The sequence below is a fragment of the Archocentrus centrarchus genome, unplaced genomic scaffold (assembly GCF_007364275.1).
Source record: "Archocentrus centrarchus isolate MPI-CPG fArcCen1 unplaced genomic scaffold, fArcCen1 scaffold_79_ctg1, whole genome shotgun sequence".
Classification (NCBI taxonomy): domain Eukaryota; kingdom Metazoa; phylum Chordata; class Actinopteri; order Cichliformes; family Cichlidae; genus Archocentrus; species Archocentrus centrarchus.
Window position 1 is genome coordinate 380,875 of NW_022060290.1, and position 23,881 is coordinate 404,755.

A 23,881-nucleotide genomic window follows, 5' to 3' on the forward strand; every position below is an offset into this window, starting at 1 on the left:
CATAAGGGACAGTTGTGTTGGTTTATCCATCCCTGGGTAAATTGGCATTTTCAGTAACAAAGACTAAATAAACAGTAAAAAAAAAAAAAAAAACTGTAACAAGTGAGAACTACTATGGGTTCCCAACATGACATATGGGCAAAATGATGCAGTGTTTGCTGTGCTTTCATTTGTCTGTGCTCTGCCCAGTTATCCAGCCCATCGTTTCACCAGCTGCCACCTCTTCTTCACTCCTCAGCTCCTGGTGCCAATGTGCATACTGTTAACTCTTCAGTCAACTGCTTTCAGACAGAGAGAGGGAAGAAATGCATGGATGGATAATCGGTTAATTATTGATGTTTATCAGCACAGAGAATGAATTCAGTGAGTGACTGTATTACAGCTTATTAACAAAGCACTGATGGGATGTTGAAACTTAGATGACAGTAAAGACTGAAGTACAGAAAGCTCCAACGTCATTTACAGTCATCAAATATATCAACTCTGTATCTGTTTGAGAATATTGCCAATTGTTAGTTTTCAACACCCTGAATTCTTTCAGTTGCATGAAAATAGAAACTAAATTTTCCACTGGTTTTCTGACAGGCTCATTTTACACTTTTGGTTGGTTTGAGAAATGAAAAATGGTTCACTGTCAGCAGTTTTATGTGCTTTTATTCTTAGTAATCAACTGTGGTTGAATTTCAAAAAACAAATATTGAATGAGAGACTGACTACCAGAGGAACAAGAGGAAGTACAAGAGGAAGTAAGACTGAAATCTGCAGATGTGGCTGGCTGAGCTCAGACTCAGATCATTGCTGATAATAACGCTGTCAGCTTCTACTATCTGCTGTGCTACTATTCATTATTCATAAACAGAAACTACCTGTTTCTGTCTCCTGTACTGACCCCCCATTATTTAATTTGACCATATAGCTGTGAGGAATACTAAAAGAATATTTAGACAGATGGGGACCACTTGGTTCACAGTTTTTGGTGCTGCGATCATCGTTTTTCAGGTGAGAATTCCTCCTTTGGTTGTAATTCTGCAGTTGGTGTTCATTTCTCATTATTTATTTCTCTTATTGTTCATTCTATTTAAAGTTATATAAAATAAATGTGGTTCATGTTGTTACTTACTGGGTTGAATCTGGCAATATTTGTTTTAAAAGATGGCTTTTCCTTTTTCTTCTGAATAATTTTGTACCTTATTTATGCATCAAGTAACCTTTCATTTCAATGAACAAAAAGTAGCTCTGGCACTTGCTTAAATTTATTTAAAATCAGTGACTGCTTCATATACATAGAGGGCTGGAATTGGAAGAAGTTTTACTACACAACCTGTAAGGGTTATACTGGTTAGGTGGTGTATACAGTCAGGCCTAAGTCTTCGGTAAGAAAGACTGCAGCAACCCAGGAGTGCAATGGAACAGTCTTTAATAACATCTCACAAGTGAATCACAGGGAAGGCACCGCATTGGTAACAGGTAGGTGACTGGTTAATTAAAGATGTGTGGTTTCTGAAAAAGCATGAACAACAATTCACTAATTAACAGTATAAACAAGCAGGATAATAACAATCACCTCAATTTCCGCTGAGTGTAACACACGCACTATTATATAACATCCACAAGAGGTCGCCATAGACCACAAATAGACATACAGAAACTCAAACTTATCAGGATGTTAATAACAACAAAGTGAGACAAATAAAATACGGTTCTGATATAAACAGTCTCGCAGTACAGTTTAACATAACTGGGTGCCGTCAGTATCGAACAATCCGGCTGCAGGAGCAACATACAGGCTAACCGGATGTAGCTTAACCTGCTACCAAGCTACGACGGACATTCGGGTAATGAAATATATGTGCAAGATACACACCCAGTTGTCCAGCTGTCATATTGCGTAACCCGACAAGCAATGACACTTACGGCTTCATGAACGCACACCCAGTCCTCCGAAACTGTCCCTTTACCGTGATGCTCGTTCGCCGCTTTATTAGGTACGCCGATCTGCCGTGCAGGGTGTAAACAGTGAGCACCGTGATCTCGCAGTTGCGATGTTCACTCTCGCGCTAACCTCCGAAGCAGGGAGATTTGGCACAGCCGCCCCCAAATTCAAGTAATGAATTTGTAAAGCCCTCAAATATCCCCGAAGAATCCAATGACCCATCAGTTCCCAGGCATCTTAGGTAGTGGGATCAACTTAGCCACTGGGCGTAGATACTTAGATCCCTTAATGTCTACCTCGGCGGTATGTATCTTGCCGTCATCACTGGGGATCACCTTTGTGACACGGCCGACCGGCCAGGATGCCCTCGGGAGCTGTGGATCGATAATCAGAACCACTTGGTCAAGCGTGAGATTGGGAGCACTGTTGTACCATTTCCTGCGAGGCTGGAGATTAGGTAGGTAGTGGCGAATAAATCAAACCCAGAAGTGGTCAGCCAGCACCTGGCTATTTTTCCACTGCCGTCGCCCTAACAAGTCACCATCACCGTACACCACTTGTGGTAAGGATGCATCACGCCGCCCCATCAACAACAGATTCGGAGTTATGGGGTCAGGGGCTGCGATGTCCGAGGTTGCATAGCCGAGAGGTTTGGAGTTGAGAATACCCTCCACCTCTACGAGCATAGTCAGCAGGACCTCTCCTGAGACAATTTGGTCCCTAAGGACCACTTGCAGGGCAGATTTGACACATTTAATCTCCCTCTCCCACGTACCCCCAAAGTGGGGAGCTAGTGGTGGGTTGAATTTAAAATCGATGCTCTGGGCGGCAAGTTGTCTTTGCAGCTCTGGCTCCATCGCCGCAAAGGCCTGCTGGAGCTCCTTGTCTCCCCCTCTGAAGTTTGTGCCCCTGTCACACAGGATCTCGAAGGGTTTCCCTCTTCTGGCGACAAAACGTCGCAAGGCAAGCAAGAACGAATCAGTGTCCATGCCACACAAAAGGTCTAAGTGTACGCACTTAGTGGTGAGACACTTAAATATGATTCCCCATCTCTTCTCGTGTCTGCGGCCGACCTTTATGGTGTATGGGCCGAAACAGTCAACCCCTGTAGACCAGTAGGGCGGTTGGTTGATACGCAACCGTGCCATAGGCAAGTCTGCCATCGGAGGAACAATCGGCTTGCTGCGCCACTTCCGGCACTCCACGCAGCTCTGCTGGTGTTTTTTGACAGCCTGTCGTCCTCGTAGTATCCAATATGTCCTTCTTATTTCAGCAAATATGCGGTCAGGACCGGCATGTAGCAAACGATTATCATAATCCTGCACTAACAGCTTCGTGACAGGATGGTCTGGTGCTAGGACAATGGGGTGGATTGCATCCCCCTCCAGATTAGCTGCCTTACGCAGTCTACCTCCTACCCTGATCAACCCGACAGCATTATCCAACATCGGTGACAGCTGCAGCAATCGGCTGTTCGAGTGAACCGGTTTCCCTGCCTGCAATGCTGTCACCTCTGTCGGAAAGCTCTCTCTTTGGGACTGCTTCAAGAGGGCCAGCTCTGCTTCGATTCGCTCTGAAGCAGTTGGAAGGGTGTCGGCCGCCCCGTGCAGATCCTGGCAGATAGCCTGCACCAATTCAGACCACGAGCTGAACTGAGTCAGATCTAGCTCAGGGGTGTCATCTGCAGAAAGGTTACCACAGAAGACCGTGCTGCGAGTCTCCTCTGTTCGAGTAGAGTGCAAAAGAGGACAGACAGGCCAACTAGCTGGAGGCTGGTGAAGGAACACTGGGCCGTTGGACCAGCGGTCTGAGCTGGTCAACTCCCCCAGGGACCTCCCCCGGGTGATATCATCGGCTGGATTCTCTTCAGAAGGGACATACCTCCAGCTATTAGCTCCAACAAGCTCTTGGATCTCTGCAATTTGTGTCCCTACGAACACCTTGTATTGCTGAGATTCTGACTGAATCCAATGCAAGACGGCAGTCGAATCAGTCCATAGAATTATTTCCCGCAGCGGCAGAGTCAGCTCTGTACGCAGGACGTTAGCCAACTGTGCTCCAGCTAATGCAGCACATAACTCTAAACGAGGAATGGAGAGCTGTCGCTTCGGTGCCACGCGAGAGCGGGCCATCACAAAGGCCACAAGAACCTCATCATCATCAGTTAGCATTCTCAAATAGGCCACAGCGCCGTAGGCCCTCTCCGAGGCATCGGAGAAGATGTGCAGATCAACAGATGTTGCTGTTGAGACCGGGGGTGCATAACACCTAGGCAAGCTGATGGTGGGTAAAAGTGGCAAATCCCTTTCCCAAGCTAACCAAGCTGGACGGAGCTCATCTGGGATTGGCTCGTCCCATCCCTGATTCCTTTGCCAGAGTGCCTGGACAAGGATTTTGGCTCGTGTGGTGAAGGGGATGATGTAACCTAGCGGGTCATACTGACTCGCCAGTACCCTGTACACATATCTCAGCGTGGGCTCGCCAGCTGGGATAGCGTGGTACCTGTAGCCCAGTATGTCTGGGCCGCAGCGCCACAGGAGGCCAAGGGAGGACTCCTGGGGTTCAGTCTTGCTAGCAGTTAGCCATAACTCACAACCTGCCGATCTGGCTTCAGTGGGCAGGTGAGCAATGACCGCTGGTACATTGCTCGCCCACTGCCTCATGTCAAAGCCTCTGCGGGCCAGGAGGTCCCGCATCTTGTCTATCAGCTGTCGCGCCTGGTCTTGAGACTGCAGAGACTGTAAACAGTTATCCACATAGAACGCGTGCAGCACAGAGTATAGTACTTCTTCATTACCCACGCTGTGGTCCTTCACATGACGCTGTAAGGCGTAAGTGGCACAGCATGGGCTGCACGTGGTTCCAAATGGCAGTACCCGCCACTCATACACATCTGGGCGGCGCTCCCGTTCCCCGTCACGCCACAGGAAACGCAGCAAGGGGCAATCTTCCGGGAGGAGCCGCACCTGGTGGAACATGCCGCGTATATCCCCACTGATAGCGACAGCATGTTCTCGGAATCGCAACAACACTCCGAGCAGGGTGGAGCCGAGGACAGGCCCAGGCAGCAAACCATGGTTCAGGGATATCTGCCTGTAGTTGAAAGAGCAGTTGAAAACAACTCTGGCCTTATTGTTGTGGTACACCATATGGTGAGGGATGAACCACGATTCACCTGAACGGCTCACTTCCTCTTCACTGACCTTCATGGCGTAGCCTGCTCTCTCTAATTTGTGAATCTCCTCATTGTACACAACCAATTGCTCTGGGTTACTGCATAGGCGACGCTCCGTAGCTCGGAGGAGCGGCATCACAGCAGTGAGGGGTGCACGAAGAGAGGGAGCATTCTTCCTCCGTAAGAGTGGAGTGGCATAACGGGACACCCCATCAACGGTGACGCGAACAGTTTTCTGTTCCAGTAACTCTAGGGCAGCTTTATCCTCTCCTGATCGGGTCACCTCCTTACTGTTACGGAAGGGTAGGATGTCGAGCTGCCAGAGTCTCTGAACGTTTTGCTGCAGTTCTTCCAAAGGCGAGAGCGGCGCCAAGTGTAGGCAGATATTCTCACCAGAGGGTGGTGGCAGGAGGTTGACTGGTCCCTGTAAGGTCCAGCCCAAGGCCGTACGAACCGCTACCGGGCCCCCGCTGGGACCAACTAGTATGGGCCGAGTGGGTATTATCAGGTGAGCATTGTCAGACCCGATAAGTACCGTGGGCCTGACGTTATGAAAGGATCTCAGTGGGATGCCTCTTAAGTGTCTATATCGCTTGACTAGGGGTTCGGCTGCACATGACTGCTCTGCCAGGGTTAGTTCCTCGGCAGTAAAAGCCTGCTGTATATTATACTTCGCTCCTCCCCTCATCAAGGCGGACACCCTGAAGGATACAGAGGCTCCTCGCAGGTGCACTATTTCTTGCCTAATGGTTCTAAGTGACAGAACCTCCTCAGTTCCTACAAGGCCGAGATGACGAGCAGCAGTGGGGAGGATGATTGTTCGTTCTGAGCCGTCATCCAAGACTGCGTATGTGTCTAAAGTTTTCTCCCCATTTTGGAGTCGAACCGGGACCACCTTAAGCATCACCCTCGCTGAGTGACTAGCTTGGCCCAGGAATACCCTGCTGGCAGTTGTAGTGACGGCTTGACTACTCTCGGGTGGGACTACGTCGTGCAGTACGAGTAGATGTTGCCCTCCACATGTAGCACAGGGCTTTCTCAAAGTGCAGTTGTCAGGCGAATGTCCTCTCCCACATTTCCAACATCGTTTCTTGTCCTTTATCCCACTGGCGCGGGCAGTACTGTTGAGCTTTGCGAAGTCCACACAGGTGTTGAGGTAGTGCTCCTGAGTATTACAATAAGGGCAGAAAGGTTTGAACCGGTCTCGCTTCTTAGTCTGGGGTGTCGGATCAGGACCGGCCGCAGGCTTAGGGAACTTAGCTCCCTGCTGACTACCAAGCAGAATAGTGGCAGGTTTAGCTCTTGACTGCTTTATGGCCCGCTGTTCCTTGCTGTCAATATGGGCCGGTACGGATGGAAGTGCTGCTGTTATCTGACGGGACACTTGCATAGTCTGCACCTTTCTCTCGAGCCAATCAGCAAGGTCTGGGAGAGTGTATGTACGACCGCTGCCACTCTGGATAATCCCCCGGCTGAAACAATGTTCCGCGAAGGCATCTCGATAGGGCAAGGGCAACTTGGTGAGTAGGGTGTCCACATGAGACCCACACCTCAGCTCCGCAGATGACGGGCCGTCCATTGTACTCAACATTCCCACCAATGTTCCTACCGCAGTAGCAAAGTCCTCAACTCCTTGATAATCACCAGGCCTAACCGCTGGGGAGTTCAGGATAGTCTTGAGTTCTCCCTGCACAAGCTGTCTGGGCTGGCCGTATCTCTGTGTGAGGGCTTGCATGGCGCTGGTATATGGAGTCGGACTATTGACGTACCGCTTCACCACTTGCAGTGCAGAAGGGAAGGCGAGATGGTCAAGGAGAATCTGATACTTGTAATCCTCACTTAAATGCCTGTGGGGATCAAGTAAGCTGTCCAAACCTTTTCGGAGCATGAGAAAATCACTTTCTTTCCCGGAGCTGAACACAGCCAGTTTGGGCTTAGGGATGCCGAACGAGGAGGCTATTGCCATCTCCAGCATACTGGGGAGATGGGCGCCCTCTGTCTGGCGATGGTCTGCAAAGAAGTTGCTTGGAGGAGAAGGTGGTCGTGGCGGAGGCAGAGGGTACTGAGCAGGAAAAGAAGGTGGAGCGGGCTGCCAGTACGAGGGGGGTACACTGTACTGTTGGTGTTGCTGGGCAGACACAGGCTGTGATGGCATATCACGAGGCTCCAGAGCCCCAGGCAACCTAGGTAGCTGTGTAGCAGGAGAGCCCGGTGGAGAGGTCACTGCAGAAGGGGGGGATGCCTGTGACGCGGGAGGCGAGTCCACGGGCGGAGGCGAGAGATCCAATGGAGTAGAAGCTACAGCAGTCTGCCGCAGCCCCACTGCAGGGGTCAGTGATGTAGCTGAAACAGGGGCATCAGCCGGCCCCCGTGGTGCATCTAGGGGCAATGCTGCAGGCGAGGTCTGATGATGAGGAGAAGATGGATTCCTTGTGGCCGCTCTCAGACAGGGAGGCTGTGCAGGGTACCCCCGTTCCAAGTGAGGAAGACTGCTATAATGAGGTTGGAGTGTAGCAGGCTGGTACTGAGGATAGTAGGGGGGAGCACTCTATGCCTGTGAAGACAATTTCACCTGATCCATTTCCACTTCCAGTTCTTTCATCTGCTGCTGCATCATCTGCCAACGGGCTTCCAACTGCTGCCATCTGTCCTCAGGACTCCTAATAGCATACTGACTTGCCACAGGATCATTCAGGATTCGGTGGTGGCTGGATGGAACTACGTAAGTTGGTATTGGTGGAGATGCCGCACCTACTGCTGGATTAGGAAGCGGATGATGTGGGTAGCTGAGTTTGTAGTCCTCCAGATGTCCCGGAATGCGTCGCACCCGGCTGGGACGGAGACTACGTGCTTGCTGTCCATCATCAAATTCTCTGGGTGTAGCCATAGCGCCGCCTGTATACATCCGGCTCGAAGGACCACTTGTAAGGGTTATACTGGTTAGGTGGTGTATACAGTCAGGCCTAAGTCTTCGGTAAGAAAGACTGCAGCAACCCAGGAGTGCAATGGAACAGTCTTTAATAACATCTCACAAGTGAATCACAGGGAAGGCACCGCATTGGTAACAGGTAGGTGACTGGTTAATTAAAGATGTGTGGTTTCTGAAAAAGCATGAACAACAATTCACTAATTAACAGTATAAACAAGCAGGATAATAACAATCACCTCAATTTCCGCTGAGTGTAACACACGCACTATTATATAACATCCACAAGAGGTCGCCATAGACCACAAATAGACATACAGAAACTCAAACTTATCAGGATGTTAATAACAACAAAGTGAGACAAATAAATTACGGTTCTGATATAAACAGTCTCGCGGTACAGTTTAACATAACTGGGTGCCGTCAGTATCGAACAATCCGGCTGCAGTAGCAACATACAGGCTAACCGGATGTAGCTTAACCTGCTACCGAGCTACGACGGACATTCGGGTAATGAAATATATGTGCAAGATACACACCCAGTTGTCCAGCTGTCATATTGCGTAACCCGACAAGCAATGACACTTACGGCTTCATGAACGCACACCCAGTCCTCCGAAACTGTCCCTTTACCGTGATGCTCGTTCGCCGCTTTATTAGGTACGCCGATCTGCCGTGCAGGGTGTAAACAGTGAGCACCGTGATCTCGCAGTTGCGATGTTCACTCTCGCGCTAACCTCCGAAGCAGGGAGATTTGGCACACAACCATTTGTGCTGTTTATTTCATATAAGTGTCATATTGCAGTTGTGTGGTGGGCAGGCTGGACCCCGATGTAGGATGCAAGTTGACTTGACTTGATGTGCTGTTTTAATATTGCAGTTTCTCAAACACTCAAAAATAAAAATTCCCTAAGTCCAGGCAGAAATAGAGCCCAGATTACAAAATTAATCACGGCAAATACACATATGAACAAGGCGAGCGAACCGTGCTGTCACCGTGTAGGTCGAAACTGGCAGTGAACCCTCATCCAGGCTGTTCTTATAAACCCCATGCCCAAATTGGCAAAAGTTAGCTTTTCAGCATCACTCTGAGAAAGGACGTTTCTAATTTTAGAAATATTGCACAAATGCAAAAAAGCGGTCCTACATATTTGTTTAATGTATGCATTGAAGGACATAAGATTTCTCACAGTGTTACTGGAGGCCACACAAGGAAACAGGGGAAGTGAAACTAAACACAGGAAGGGGCCAAGAAACGAGGATAAAACTGACACAGGAACACAAACACAGGAAGATGAGAACAAAGGGAAACCGGGATAAAATACGAGAACTTTAATAACCATAACCAAAAACAGAATACAAACTGAGAAGCTAAACTGTAAAAAATAAAAACTAATAAACACAACCAGAGATATAACAAAAAACAGAACTTCACCAAAAAGAACTCAGAACACTGAGCATGATATGCTTCTTCAAGCAGAAACAGCATATATCATATTATTTGGGTAGCAAGACGAACCAGACCAAAGGAAATGTTTGAAGTGAGAAACTTGGCATCAAACCTAAAAATGCAACTGTGCAGACTTTGCATGAAGCAAACTAAAATCTACAAAGGTTGTTTTGACCTTTCAATATTTAGTCAGTGACAGTGCTTTGAATTTATTTGTGTTCAGTGATGCCTCATTTGGAAGCCTGTCAGATGGAGGCATGCAGGGAGGACTTTTTATGATCTTAATGGGGGAAAGTGGAAGGTTCTTACTCCTTGCATGGCAGTCAAAGAGAGTGAAGAGGGTTGTACGCAGTACACGAGCAGGTGAAACACTAACCATGTCAGATGGTATTAACAGTGCCATCTTTCTGTCCACACTACACTCTGAACTGACCATTAGTGATGTAAAACATATCACATCTATTACTTGATAATCATTCACTCGTTAATGTTTTTTGTGTCACAATTTATATTGCAGCTATTAAGGTTTATTTATGTTCTAAAAATGTTTTATTTATTTTTGAGAGATAGTGAGTTTTGCTAACTTGGAAGTATTAATTCATTTGGACTTTTATTTTTGAAGAAACCCTGACAGGATTTGTGAGAAGGCAGTGTTTTTTTATGTGACTGTCACAATATGGCAACACTCACTAATAAAGTGAAGTCAGACTAGTTAAAATCTATTCTATTGTTGATTAACGGTCTTGTCTGACCAACAGGCCAAAACCAGAACATGTTCACCAAAGAAAAACATAAAAACCGGACATAAAGATGGAAACATTTAAAGTTTGCAGTTGTTGATTAATAAAAATTATTCAGTTCTCAAACTCTTGCTTATAATTAGTCAGTTTACTATTGCAGGTCTAATTGAAATACCTTTTCTCCTCTCCTAGGTCTCAGCACTAGCTGAGAGGCCAACGTGTGTGCCTGGGTTTCAGTCAGATCTGCTGATTTTCAGAGTGTCTAGGCAACACCTGAGGCCGGGCATGAGGCTGGGCAGAGGTAAGAACAGCACAGGAATCTAAACGTCCAGTATCATGTCACAGGAAATATTTGCTTTGTTTTGGCCCAGATGGCCTTTGGCAGATTTCTCAAATACAGGGTGAATCAAATTGAATCATCAAATTTCTTTTTGATTCACCCTCTACTTTTACCTGCAGTTCAGAGCAATTTCACCAAGTCTGCTTTACAGGCTTTACTATTCAAATAGTCTGAAACTCTTTATATAACTTCAGCTGACTGAAGGGTTATATAAAGCAATGGACTTTAAAAAAAAATAAATTATAGTTATAGTTATGCATGTCTGTGTTAACATAAATATATATTTTTATTGTCTTTATTAATTGTCCCCAGTGAATAACCAATTACACACTTTTTGTTTGAATATTTAATTATCAGAATTTGGGTCAGAATTTGTGTCTTAAAGACTAAAGATGCAGCTTCAACAACAGTGTTCAGACTCGTGACTTATTTAGGAGGAAATGCAGACTGAAAATCCACATCCAAGCATCAAAGTGAAACAAACATTTAAATCAATTAAATTGAATTCAGTTTTATTTATTTGGCACTAAATGACAACAAACAGTTGCCTCAAGGCCCTTTATATTGTAGATAAAGACCCTACAATAATACAGAGAAGACCCAACAGTCAAAACGACCCCCTATGAGCAGCACTTGGTGACAGTGGTGACAGGAAGAAACCTCCAGCAGAACCAGGCTCAGGGAGGGAGGGGGGGTCATCTGCTGAGAGGGGAGAGCCAGAGGTTAATAATGCATAATCTGCATTATGGGAAGCCCCCAGCAGCCTGATTATTCACAACCTTGTATATGGCATTAGTTTTTACACTGATAAAAATGATTCTGGGGTGAAGTAAATTTATCATAACTGAATCTGTGAAATCAACAATAAAAATTCAAGTTAGTATCTTTACACAAATATACATAATATTGAGGTCAAAAATATTTGTTCAAGATACAAGACATTGTACGTTTTGTCAGAAACTAAATTGTTTAAGTACTGAGAGCCAATCTTTTTAAGTTCATCCACACAACAAAAAATAATCTTGTTATCTTTACTGCATTTCATCTGCGTTGTTCATTTGGGATAGACCCTTTTCACATGACGTCACACAACTTCTGTTCAGCCTCGATGCTGGGGATCTTTACTTCTGGAAGATGGAGTTTACACAGTCTAATACATTTGCCACAAATACGGTATCAGGATATACTATGACATACAGACAAGTTTTCACTGACAACATGTTCAAAACTGGACAAAGGCTACAAATTCTTCATCGCGCATCATGAAGGTACCTGTTTTTGTCTTTTCTAGCTGTTGATTAATATGCTAGGATAGCATTACTCAATTTGTTAGCTAGCTAACATTACGTGACCTTTCTGTCCTTATAATATAGACCAGGGTTGCATATATATATATATATATATATATATATATATATATATATATATATGCATATATATATGAGCCTCCAGCTATTTAAAGATGGTAATGCATTTCTAAGATAAACATAAGAGTGAATAGTATGTATTGCTTTTCATATATGCCCTGTATATTATCTTTGCCAATTTATAATAAAATTTTATTATTAAAATTTGCAGCAGCTTAAACTATCAAAGGAGTTATTTTGCATTACAAACATGTACAGAGAGGTGATTAGTGTGACTGTCATAGTTTGAAAGGTCACATGACATAATGAAATCTATGTTAAAATTGACATATCTCACTTTGCAGGTCCTCTGCCAGATCCTCACATCATGGCCAGCAGGGAGAAGCTGAAAGACACACGTCCACTACCAGGGATATGCAAGCTGCTGCGTGGACTTGAGGGAGATGAGGAGCTTATCCTCTCAATGAGACAGAGGCTTGATCATTTCTATTATGACATCTGCATGGATGTCTTCTTAAGTTTAAAACCCTGAGGAATGTAGGTTAATATTAAAATGCAATTGATATGCCTTTTGTAAATACATTTTCTCTGCCAATGCAAAATGGACTTAAATTGTGTATGTACTTCACACACACAGACACATATATATTTTTTTTCAACAATCATTGCTCCATGTACAGTGTTTAATAGAATTATTAAATGTTTGCATCAAACTGCCACAGACCTTGTTTCTGCTCACAGTCGTTTTTGAGCCTGATTGGTTGTATTTTATGTTTCCTCTGTTCTACCTGTGGTAACCACTTTAATCTCAGTGCTTGTATTTAGCTTGTATTTTGTATAATATCTTGAGCTAGCTATTTGATTCATGGAACTCATGTTGAAGCCAGGGAGCAGAACTGAACACATGAGTCAACAGTTCTTTACTCTGCTGCCTGTTTTACTTGTCAGATGTTTCTAGAACATTCAAATGATTCATTCTCCTTTGATAGGAGAGTTTAGGAAAGTTTGTGAAGTTTGGATTTGGGAAAAAGATCCTGATGGCTTGGAAGCCTTTCCTCTTTTACCCCTGTTACCCCTCTTTTTGCTTTCATACTAAATTATCTTTGTCAGTTGGTCTGGCACTTCTAGGGGAGACAGACTTTTTTGGTATGTTCACATGATATTTGCATAGTCAAAATAAAACAAGTGGCACAAAAAAGTGATAATTTCTGACATGAGAAATGCTTTTCCCCCCAATATCACTCCTTTGCTTATGAAGTTTTTGTCATTGTCAGGCATGCAATTCAGATAAGATTGAATACATGTTCAATATGAAATGCAACTCTCATTTTATGTTAGAAATAATAAAATAATGAATAGAATTGGTATTTGTGCGCAATCTGTTATACAATAGGGGTGGCTGTAGCTCAGTAGGTAGAGCAGGTCACCTACTGATCAGAAGGTCAGCAGTTCGATTCCTGGCTACTCCAGGCTACATGCCAATGTATCCTTGGGCAAGATACTTAATCCCAAGTTGCTCTCCGACTGTCCCGTTGGAGTATGAATGTGTGTGAATGATAGTTAATTAAAAAGCACTTAGCTTAGCAAACATGGAAGTGCTTGTATGAATGGGAGTGCATGGGTGAATGTAAACATGTTGTAATAGCGCTTTGAGTGCTCATACTGAGTAGAAAAGCGCTATATAAGAACTAGTCCATTTACCATAAATTCAATAAATTTCACTTTCAGAAATAATTGTAAATATCTAAAAAGAATATATATATGAATACAAACAGGGTGGTGTAGCTCAGGAGGTAGAGCAGGTCACCTACTGATCAGAAGATCAGCGGTTTGATTCTGGGTTGCATGCCAAAGTATCCTTGGGCAAGATACTGAACCCCAAGTTGCTCGCCGACACAAGCATTGGAGTGTGAATGTTAGACAATCAAAGCACTTAGCTTAGTTACTCATGGAAATGCATGGGTAGATGTAAACATGTTGTTTGAGTGCTCAGACAGAGTAGAAAAGCACTATATAAGAACTAGTCAATTTACCAAATAGTTATGCTTTGCATTAAAAATTTAATTGTAGTTCTTAAGAAAAATCATTAGATACATTTAACAAAATTAAATAATCTATACAAAGGTTTTTGTTTGATCTACATAAAGAAATGAAGTTGCTTTTACTTGCAAATTTCATTTACTACAAAAAAGTTGAGTAATTTATACAAAGTTTAGTTTTGCTTAATCTACTTGATGAAAATAAGTTCACTTTACTTGGATTTTATATTTCATGTAAAGAAATAAGCAAGTACTTTAAACACAGAACAGTCTTGCTTGATCAACATAAATAAATTATGCAAATAGTTGCCTCAATTTTTTAAGTAAATAGGGGAGGATATTTTTTATCAGTGTAGACCCTCCACAACTGTGTACCAGATAACACATGAATCGATAGGTTTTGAGAGATGTATGATTTTATTTAATTTGGACCCATGTGGAGTCTAGAGTATAACCGGTTCTGGTGCCAGTATTTGAACTGTTGAGCTTTTACGCTCAGCTTTCTTTCCACCACACAGGACTGCACAGCGTCCACATCACTGCAGCCGCAGCCCCAATCTGTCTGTCAGTCCTCTTACCCACCGCTTCACTCTCTGCTGTGAAATGCTCCAGTGTGAGGCCCAGCTCGCTCCAGTTCCATCTACACTAACTGTTTTTTCCAGGCAGTGTGAGCTAACATGTTGAATGTGAAAGTAAAACTTACTGAGGAAGCTACACATCGCTCTGTTCAACAATAAGCATGCATTAGTAAAATCTATACAGATGCTGCAAGGCTCCAACTGTAAAGAAAATGAGGAAAACAAATTCTTGACTTCATATTCACTGCTAACAGTTGAGTTAAACAAGGAGCTGTTTCTAGTTTAGCTCGTAAGTTCATGAACATGTATGAAATTTAAAGGTCAGTGACATATTTTAAAAATGAAGACTTGGGCTCCTGGGTGGCTTAGTGGTGAAGCTGGCGACCACATACGTATGCCGTGTTGCAGTGCAGGCGGTGTGGATTCAAGTACTGGCCTGTTGCCAATTTGCCTGCGTGTCTTTCCCCTGTTTCCTGTCTCCCTCCACTGTTGATAAAAGCTGCTGTGGCCAAAAATGCGCAAAAAAAAAAAAAAAAATGAAGACTTGATCTGACAAAGTAAGGTTATCTGATGAAAGGAACATTTTACAGATATGTCCTGAGACAACTGCAATGTCACTGAATTTTTTAAGGGGCCCAAACCTTTAGATGTTTTTACCATTTCATCAGTTAACTCTCCACCCCAGAAGAATTCTGTTACAATGTTTCAGATTCTGAGAATTCTGAAAGAAATATGACAAACATTCTAAACTCCTGAATACAGCTGCAAAACTGCTGCAAAGGCTCAGTTATAAACTACTTTTAATGAAAGAGATCACAAGTAGCTCTTTTAAACTATATACTCTATGATCATTTAAGAGTTTTACATTCACATCATCTGTTACTTGTTATCTCTCTTATTATTTTATTCCTACTTCCTCATCTCTACCTCATCCTCTTCCTCCTCACCTCAAGTCTCATCTCTTCGGCTGTAGTCAGGATTCTAACACATGCAAACATACATTAAGATAACAACATAACAACTGCTGATTATAAGCTAACATTGTGCCAGGTAATATTAGATTAGATTAGCTTCAACTCATTGTCATTGTGCACACAATGACCTTTTGACCTGGAATCTGTGTCTCAAACATTTCTTTGGAGAGAAACAATATTAGTGTCACAAGGCAGAAGCTGTGATCACTTTTATATATTCTTTATTTATCAGGATAAAACACTGACATTAAAATATCTTTTTAAAGACAGAGCTTGACATGAGAGCAGCAGAAATTGTAAAAATATAACATTACAGTTCTATAAAGATATTTTAAAAGGACCGGATTGATCATGATGTAGATACATTAATGCAGATCTTTACAAAACTGGTGATTTCCTGTTGACTGCAGTCTATTTACCAACATAAGCAAATACATTACACATGACAAGTCATTGATTGATCACTTACTGTTTTCATGAAGGTGCAGCAGGTTTAATAAGTGTCCTTATTTTTCTGGAAGAGGCAGTAATGACTGACACACAGCAAAGCAACAAAGACTTGCCAGTTCTTTCTCTATATGCACCGCATTTGTAATCTGTTTTTCTATCCTTTCCCAGTGCGCTTCACCGACTGCACAGACCGCTCAGTATTTCCTTTCAGCAGTGATGACAGTCACTTTGGCTTAAAGGCAGACGGTGTGTTAATGGTGAGTAGTGTTAACAGACTCGACTGCAAAACTGGAGTTAGTTTAAAAAGTGCAGTAAAGTTTGTGAAGAGTTGTTCTGATGAAGGATGCAGTGCCTGCATGTTGTATTCCTACTGAGGGTTGTTTTAATCTTCCAGGTAAAGCGACAGGTTGTTCTTCATAAAGGACACCGGACCTTCTTCATCCACTCCTGGGACTCTGAAGGTCACAAAGTAACAGTTCCAGTCAGTGTGGTTCACCCTGAGCATCACCATGGGCACCATCACCATGAAGACCAGATAAACTACAACCATGAGCATCACAGTACTGAAGTGGACTCTGCTAACAGCACAGAGGCAGGTTTAGAGACACTGTTGAATGAAACATGAAGGAAAAGTACAAATACATTAAATTTCCCCCTTGTGCTTCATAATGTGGCAGTTTCTCAAGGAAAAGGCTCCACATGCAAAATACCAGTTTTCCTTTAAAACAAACTCTCTGTGGCTGTGCATTAATGGGAAGCTGTCTCCAGTTTTAGTTATTTTCATAGCTGTGTTGGTTAAGGCATCTTGTGTTATTTGATAACACAATTTAAATGCATAATTTATTATTAATTATTATAGGGTCTTAATAATTAATAATAAATTATGCATTTAAATTGTGTTATCAAACCCTATCAGACCCTATAATACTGTGCAGTATTATAGGGTCTTCTCCTCCGTGAATCGCCACCTTATCGTGGTGGAGGGGTTTGTGTGTCCCAGTGATCCCAGGAGCTATGTTGTCTGGGGGCTTGTCCCCCTGGTAGGGTCTCCCATGGCAAACTGGTCCTGGGTGAGGGTCCAGACAAAGAGCGGTTCAGAAGACCCTTATGAGTGAAAAAACAAGGGAATAGTTTACCCTGCCCGGGATAGGGTTACCGGGGCCCCACCCTGGAGCCAGGCCTGGGGAGGGAGCTCGAGGGAGAGCGTCTGGTGGCCAGGCATTAGCCCATGGTGCTTGGCCGGGCGCAGCCCGAAGAGGTTACATGGGCCCGCCCTCCTGCAGGCCCACCACCCGCAGGAGGTGTCGTAGGGGTTGGGTGCAGTGTGTGTCGGGCAGTGGCCGAGGGCGGAGGCCCTGGCGGACTGATCCCCGGCTATCGAAACTGGCTATTGGGACGATGGAATGTCACCTCTCTGATGGGGAAGGAGCCTGAGCTAGTGTGTGAGGTTGAGAGATACCAGCTAGATATAGTTGGGCTCACCTGAACGCATGGCCTGGGCTCTGGAACCAGTCTCCTGGAGAAGGGCTGGACTCTGTTCCAGTCTGGAGTTGCCCTCGGTGAGAGGCGGCGAGCTGGGGTGGGTATTCTTGTATCCCCCCAGCTTGCTGCCTGTACGTCGGAGGTTTCACCGGTCGATGAGAGGGTAGTTTCCCTGCGCCTTCAGGCTGGGGAACGGGTCCTGACTGTTGTTTGCGCTTATGCGCCGAATGACAGTTCAGGGTACCCACCCTTTTTGGAGTTGCTGGGCGGGGTGCTGGAGAGTGCTCCATCTGGTGACTCCATAGTCTTGCTGGGAGACTTCAACGCTCACGTGGGCAATGACAGTGAGACCTGGAGGGGCGTGATTGGGAGGAACGGCCTGCCCGATCTGAACCCGAATAGTGTTTTGTTATTGGACTTCTGTGCAAACCACAGTTTGTCCATAACAAACACCGTGTTCGAACACAAGGATGTCCATAAGTGCACATGGCACCAGGACACGATGATCGATTTTGTAATCGTATCATCAGATCTGCGGCCGTATGTTTTGGACACTCGGGTGAAGAGAGGAGCTGAGCTGTCAACTGATCACCACCTGGTGGTGAGTTGGATCAGGTGGCGGGGGAAGATGCTGGACAGACCTGGCACACCTAAACGTATTGTGAGGGTGCGCTGGGAACGCCTGGCAGAAGCCCCAGTCCGGGAGATCTTCAACTCCCACCTCCGGCAGAACTTCGACAGCATTCCGAGGGAGGCTGAGGACATTGAGTCCGAATGGACCATGTTCCGCACCTCTATTGTTGAGGCTGCTGCTAAGAGCTGTGGCTGCAAGGTGGTTGGTGCCTGTCGTGGTGGTAACCCCCGAACCAGATGGTGGTCACCGGAGGTGAAGGGAGCCATCAAGCCGAAGAAAGAGTCCTATCGGGCTTGGTTAGCCTGTGGGACTCCGGAGGCAGCTGACAGGTATCGACAGGCCAAGCGGAATGCAGCTCGGGTAGTGGCCAAAGCAAAAACTCAGGTGTGGGAGGAGTTCGGTGAGGCTATGGAAAAAGACTTTCGGACGGCATCGAAGCGATTCTGGCAAACCGTCAGGCGACTCAGGAGGGGAAAGCAGTGCTTCACTCACACTGTTTATAGTGCGGGGGGGGGGGGGGGGGGGGTGCTGCTGACTTCAACTGAGGCTATAGTCGGACGGTGGAAGGAATACTTCGAGGACCTTCTGAATCCCACTGACACGCCTTCTGTAGTGGAAGCAGAGTCTGGGGATGAGGGGGATGACTTGACCATCACTGGGGGTGAGGTCACTGAGGTAGTTAAACAACTCCTTGGTGGCAGAGCCCCTGGGGTGGACGAGATTCGCCCTGAGTTCCCGAAGGCTCTGGATGTTGTAGGGCTGTCTTGGTTGACACACCTCTGCAACATCGCGTGGAGATCTGAGGCAGTGCCATTGGATTGGCAGACCGGGTGTTGGTCACCATCTTTAAGAAGGGAGACCGGAGGGTGTGCTCCAACTTTCGGGGGATCACACTCCTCAGCCTCCCCGGTAAGGTCTATGCCAGGGTGCTGGAAAGGAGGGTGCATCCGTTAGTCGAACCTCGGATTCAGGAGGAACAATGCGGTTTTCGTCCTGGTCGTGGAACGCTGGACCAGCTCTTTATCCTCTCAAGGATATTCGAGTGTGCGTGGGAGTTTGCCCAACCAGTCTACATGTGCTTTGTGGACTTGGAGAAGGTATTCGACCGTGTCCCTCGGGGTGTCCTTTGGGAGGTTCTGGGGGAGTATCGGGTGTCTGGCCCATTGTTGTGGGCCATTCAGTCCTTGTACAACCACAGTGAGAGCTTGGTCCGTATAGCCGGTAATAAGTCGAATTCGTTTCCTGTGGGTGTTGGACTCCGTCAGGGCTGCCCTTTGTCACCGATTCTGTTCATAATTTTTATGGACAGAATTTCTAGGCGTAACCAGGTGGCGGAAGGCTTCTTCCTTGGTGGCCGCAGAGTCTCATCTCTGCTTTTTGCAGATGATGTGGTTCTGTTTGCTTCATCAGGGGGGGCCTCCAGCTCGCAGTGGAACGGTTCGCAGCCGAGTGTGAAGAGGCTGGCATGAGAATCAGCACCTCTAAGTCTGAGGCCATGGTCCTCAGCCGGAAAAGGGTGGAGTGCCATCTCCGGTTTAGGAACGAGTTCTTGCCTCAAGTGGAGGAGTTTAAGTACCTCGGGGTCTTGTTCACGAGTGATGGGAGAAGGGAACGGGAGATCGACAGGCGGATCGGGGCTGCTTCTGCAGTGATGCAGACGCTGCACCGGTCCGTCGTGGTGAAGAGGGAGCTTAGCGTAAAAGCGAAGCTCTCGATTTACCAGTCGATCTACGTTCCTACCCTCACCTATGGTCACGAGCTTTGGGTAGTGACCGAAAGAATAAGATCGCGAATACAAGCGGCAGAAATTAGTTTCCTTCAAAGGGTGGCTGGCCTCTCCCTTAGAGATAAGGTGAGGAGTGCGGCCATCCGGGAGGGGCTCAGAGTAGAGCCGCTGCTCCTCCACATCGAAAGGAGCCAGTTGAGGTGGCTCGGGCATCTGATTAGGATGCCTCCTGGACGCCTCCTGGGTGAGGTGTTCCGGGCATGTCCCACTGGGAAGAGGCCCCGTGGTAGACCCAGGACATGCTGGAAAGATTATGTATCTCGGCTGGCCTGGGAACGCCTTGGGGTCCCTCCGGATGAGCTGGAGGAGGTGGCTGGGGAGAGGGAAGCCTGGGCTTCTCTGCTTAGGCTTCTGCCCCCGCGACCCGGCCCCAGATAAGCGGAAGAAAGTGAATGGATGGATGGATGGATGGATATAGGGTCTTTACCTTACAATACAAAGTGCCTTGAGGCGACTGTTTGTTGGGATTTGGTGTGATATAAATAAAATTGAATTGATTATTGAATAATTTCCATCCAGCCTTTGAAGCCTATGTTACATGATCTCTATAAGTATCATGAGTCCGAAGTTCAGTTGATTTGATGAAGCTTTGAGGTGAAGAGAGAAATAATCTGAAGTTTCCACTGAAAATGTATCTGTGGTCCCACATAAATGGATCCTGCTGCTTTCAGTTTGATATCCATTGTCAGTGGGTTTAATATTCCACAAACTGTTCCATGTAGGAAACTGTTGATTTGAACTTGATTGCTAAAAGTGGTTCCTGTCCTCAGATGATCCATCCTGAACAGCTGTCACAGGTTCAAAGGTTGAGCAAACTGTGGACAGCCACAGAGCATCAAAGGCTGAGAAGCATTTAGAAGTAATTCTGAGATGTTCTCTAAGATTTGTGCTCCTCACTGCAGTTTGTCAGTTTCTGAGTGATCTCCACTCCAAGCTTTGGCTGATGAAATGTCTGCATGTTTTCCCAGACTGCAACTGATCCACAAGGGCCTGTTCTGCACTTCCCCTAGTCTGGTGGAGGGCTGAGGAGGAGGAAGAGAGACTGGGTTGTTCCTCCACTCAGTGTTTCTGAGAATCACAGAGGACCCTATCCACTAAAAGTAACTCAGGTAAGAGGAAATGAATTACCGTGTGACAAATTTGACACTGAACTCCTATTTAAATGTTCAAATTATTATTGAATCTCCAGAATTTTCAGTTCCAGAATCTTCAGTTTTCTTGGACGTCTCTTAGTCATAACCTTGTTAATGTTATGGTAAATGGACTAGTTCTTATATAGTGCTTTTCTACTCTGTCTGAGCACTCAAAGCGCTTATACAACATGTTTACATTTATCCATTTATACATGCACTGCCATGATTAACTAAGCTAAGTGCTTACTGTCTAACATTCACACTCCAACGCTTGCATCAGAGAGCAACTTGGCTTGGCTTGCAGCCCGGAGCAGCCGGGAATTGAACCACCAACCTTCCAATCAACAGGTGACCTGCTCTACCTCCTGAGCTACAGCCACCTCGTTAGACAAGTAAAATATGGCACATTGTTGGGGACAGGGGATTGTTGGGGTTTTCTCTCTAATATTGTAGTCTTTACTGTGCAGTATGCAGCATTCTGAAGCAACTGCTGTTGTGAATTGGCACAATATAAATTGAATTGAATTGGTTAGCAATAACATTAAGCTAATAAGCTACATTACTTAAAATTAATAACTGTTTTTAGGAAAAAAAAGAAAGAAATAAAACAAATCCCAGAATGCCTCGAGAATCTTGCAGTCATGTTCATCTGACATAACAAGACAACTGAATCATTCTGATTTGAATATCAAGATAACCAGGAATCTCATGAATTTCCGAGATTAATGTGCACAGCCTCTTTACTGTTGTGTAACTGTTATTGTAGACAGTGAGAGTGGTTTAACTCAGTCCTGGTGTGTTTTTTTCCAGATTCGTTCTACTAAAGATAAAACCAAGAAGATCTATTACAGCATCACTGGTCCAGGAGCTAATCTGCCTCCTGTTAATCGTTTCACTGTGGACAGAAACACTGGCAGTGTGTATGTTACACAACCACTCGACAGAGAGGAAACAGCCAGGTACACAGTAAGTATCCCTCTTTGTCCAAATGTTTTCTAAAGTGTGTCTTTTTTTTAAAGATCACTTGATGATGAAAGCTTCTATCCTGATTATTCTTGGATGTTCAGTTCTATTTTAAGTTTTTTAAACATCTTATATTCCAGGTTTATGTTAAAAATGATTCAATTTGTACTCATCAACACATCAACTCCAGATAATACTCGACAGTGAAACAAAAACAGGTTCTTGAGGTGCTTCATATGATAATTACAGGTGTCATTCTGAAACACTGAGTTTACAGAAGTATTGAGACTCTTCGCTTGGTGCTAAGTTTGTTAAACTTTTCCAGCTGACAGTCACAGATCTTGTTGCTGAAACTTTCTGAATGAAATGTATTAAAACCTTCTGTGCAGTTTGAAGCACATGCTGTGGGAGATGGAGGAGTCGCTGAGGAGCCCATGGAGATTATAGTCATTGTGATTGACCAAAACAACAACACACCTCAGTTTAAGACTCAGTACAAAGGAGAGGTTCCTGGGGCCTCCGTCATTGGTATGTATAGAGGATTTAGTTACATTTTTTGACATATTTAACAAGCAACCACTTTTATTGTAGTTTTATTTATTTTTGTTCCTGTTTATAATTCTAATACATGTTTGGATTTTCCCCAAGTCCACTGTATGTAATGAATCTGAAGTTATTAATAAAGTTACCAAAAGACAAATTCCTCCTCCTCCTCCAGGGTTTGAGCTGCTCACGGTCGAGGCCATAGATTTGGATGAGCCAAATAATGACAACTCAGATATTCGCTACCGCATTCTGAACCAGGACCCACAACTGCCCAATCCCCACATGTTTGAAATCAACCCAATCAGTGGAACCATCAGAGTCGCTGCTACTGCACTCAACAGAGAGGTGAGCCTTGTTAAACAATCGTTTTACATCCACAGATACAGCCACTCAAATTGCTGCTCCCAGCCAGCTGACAGCCACTGGGAGCCCCCTCTGTAGAACCCAAAGTAATTAGCAAATTCATATGCTTGACTATACAGCATAGCAAGGAGAAATTAATGTTTTTCCATTATGACTGCTCCTCCTTGTGGATACACCAGGCATTACCGCCAGTTTTCCTACGGCTGCTGAGGGGAGTTAGCACTTGCGAGTCACATTGTCCGCGTCACAAACGGAGGATCTCATTATGGTTGGGGACCTGCTGAGGATGGGTCAAAAATGGAGAAAATTTGCCTTCAGAATAAAACTTGTGCTTTACTCCTAAAACCACCATGTTTCAGGAGGCTACTTTTTTTCAGTTTCACTGCTGCTTGGTGAGGAGTTGATGACTGTTTGCAGTCAAGTCAGCATCTTCCATTCAGCTATGGGTGACCACATCAGACTTCCAGTGATCAAAACAATGGCAAGGCTTTTTCTACAGCACTGTTTATGTCTTTGCAACTAATTGCACCGAGTGACAGCAGCCAGCCTCCTGCCAACTGTCAGGGAATACTTTTGCTTTCTCCCCAGCAAGTTGTCGCTGACAGTCTGTAGGCCTGTGTAACTTGGGCCTAAACTGGTATATTTAAAAAGTTTGGTCAAAGCTAATATCTGTTAATGGCATCATATTTGTAGGTGGTGGTCTTAAGCCAGGCATTCATAGATGAAGAGCTTCAGTCATGTTGAAAGCTGTGTGCTAGAGGTGTGTAAATTGTTGTCAATGTTTCTTCCTTCCTGTTGATGAGTTGAACTCCCCTAACAGTCCCTGTCTCTTAACAGAAATACCCACAATACACTCTGACAGTAGAAGCAGCAGATATGAAGGGAGAAGGCTTAAGTGGACAAACAAAAGTAATCCTCACGGTGACAGACAGCAATGACAACACTCCGGTCTTCACTCAGCTGTCTGTAAGTTTGAAGAACTTGTAACTGGAAACTTCCTGT

The 23,881-nt window shown here is 45.0% G+C and overlaps 1 pseudogene; it reads left to right on the forward strand.

Moving 5' to 3' along the window:
* The first annotated feature begins 948 nt into the window (after positions 1–948).
* On the forward strand, positions 949–23,881 carry LOC115777825 (cadherin-1-like; annotated as a pseudogene).